This window comes from Penaeus monodon, chromosome 32 (genome assembly GCF_015228065.2).
Source record: "Penaeus monodon isolate SGIC_2016 chromosome 32, NSTDA_Pmon_1, whole genome shotgun sequence".
Taxonomy (NCBI): domain Eukaryota; kingdom Metazoa; phylum Arthropoda; class Malacostraca; order Decapoda; family Penaeidae; genus Penaeus; species Penaeus monodon.
The window spans coordinates 7,607,925-7,609,597 of NC_051417.1; positions in this window are offsets into that span (position 1 = coordinate 7,607,925).

Below are 1,673 nucleotides of genomic sequence, written 5' to 3' on the forward strand. Positions count from 1 at the left end.
GCTGTCAGGGTACCGCACTATAGGGGGTAAAAGGGAAAAAAGTTAGTACAGGACAGCTCATGAGTGGATGAAAGTAGTGCCCCTATAAGCAGGCTACTCCTGTACAAAGGGGCACATCATTGAAAGATGCATCTCCTCAGAATGTGTTGACACACTCGTCGATAGTTCGCGGGGCTCAAACTGCACCGAGGTATACATCAGTGCTATGATTAGGCCTTAGGGACATTCACTGTACACTGTTCCCATATCGAGTAATGGAAAGGGGGTGATGGCTAAGGTTCGAAGATTATCTGATACAATCGTTAAAGGTCCAGGATAACAGAATAAAGAAGGTTGAATGCCACAGGCCGAGCCAGGCTCACAACACAGCTAGGGCATATCTTGCATATGAGGACGTGATGGAAGGTGCTGCATAGGCTGCTGACACAGCTGACCTAAAAGATCGGGGTGACCTGTCTGCCTTGAGGAGGGAAAGGAGAAGAATGGATTTGTGAGGGAAAGTGCCTGCAAAATAGACACAAGGAAATAAAACAAAATCGAAGCCCAATAAAAAAGTTGATATATACCAACGCCTAGAAAAATCAGACACCTTTACAAAATAGTTTTGACAAGCCAGCATTTTGCAAATACATTATGGACGTCATCGCCCATACCTGCACGGAAACCTAATGGGACAAGACCTTACTTATATGGAATTTTGATACCTGAACTTCTATATTACGTTCTTAGGGAGAGGCATACAGGACAGGTAGGTGGTTTGGGCTATCATAAGGTCGATTGAAAACCGAAGGAACCTGGGTATTGAGGGATCAATCAGTATGATAGGAGGTCTGTGGAGTTCAGTTGTTCCCTGGTGTGGGACAATTACCAGAGACGCTTTTGACGTGTCATTAGGAGAACTATGATGTTATGGGCGAAGAGTTTACTAGAGTTTAAACTATAGAAGAAGGGTATCGGGTTGATTCGACTGACATAATGTTGGTTAGGAACCGGGAGGAGGGGGGCAGGTTGGCAGGGACGAGAGCTCTGTGATTCTTCAGAAGTCTGGGACGTGAAGACGCGTCAAAATAATTCTGTGGGGTTACAGAGGACACGTTATGAGGGGAAAAATGTTTAACATGTGGAAAAAAGGAGCTCAGAATTCAAGGTTTTCTGCGACCAGCTCCCACCATGCAGCGTTTTTTTATCCAAAATTTCTGCCGTGTTTTGCCGGGTCCTTTTTACCGAGATGGTAGGGTTAGACTCCTGTCGGTTGGTGCTGACGGACTTATACGTGTGCCCGTTTCAATGCGCACTGCAACGCTGGAACTAAGTAAGGACGTACTTATGTGCAACTTTCACTGGTGATGCAACTGGGGTGAGGTGGTCCATGAAGACTTCGTGAAGGTCATGGTGCGAGATCGGGACTGCTGGCTGTAACATGTGTTTCGTCCAGTAGAGATCATCATCACATGTCGAGAGGAAAGGAAATGAAGCCACGGGAAACCTGAAGGATAGTGGTAATACTACTTGTGACAGCTGTAGTCAAGCGAGGCCCAGGGACTGCAACTGACACCCACGTCTAAAAGTAAGGAAACAGCAGATGTTAAAGCAATCCTGAAATCTTCCAAGATGGTCCTACAGGTGAAGCGGATGCGGATAATGATGTCCCATGTCGGATAGAAGAGTCCACT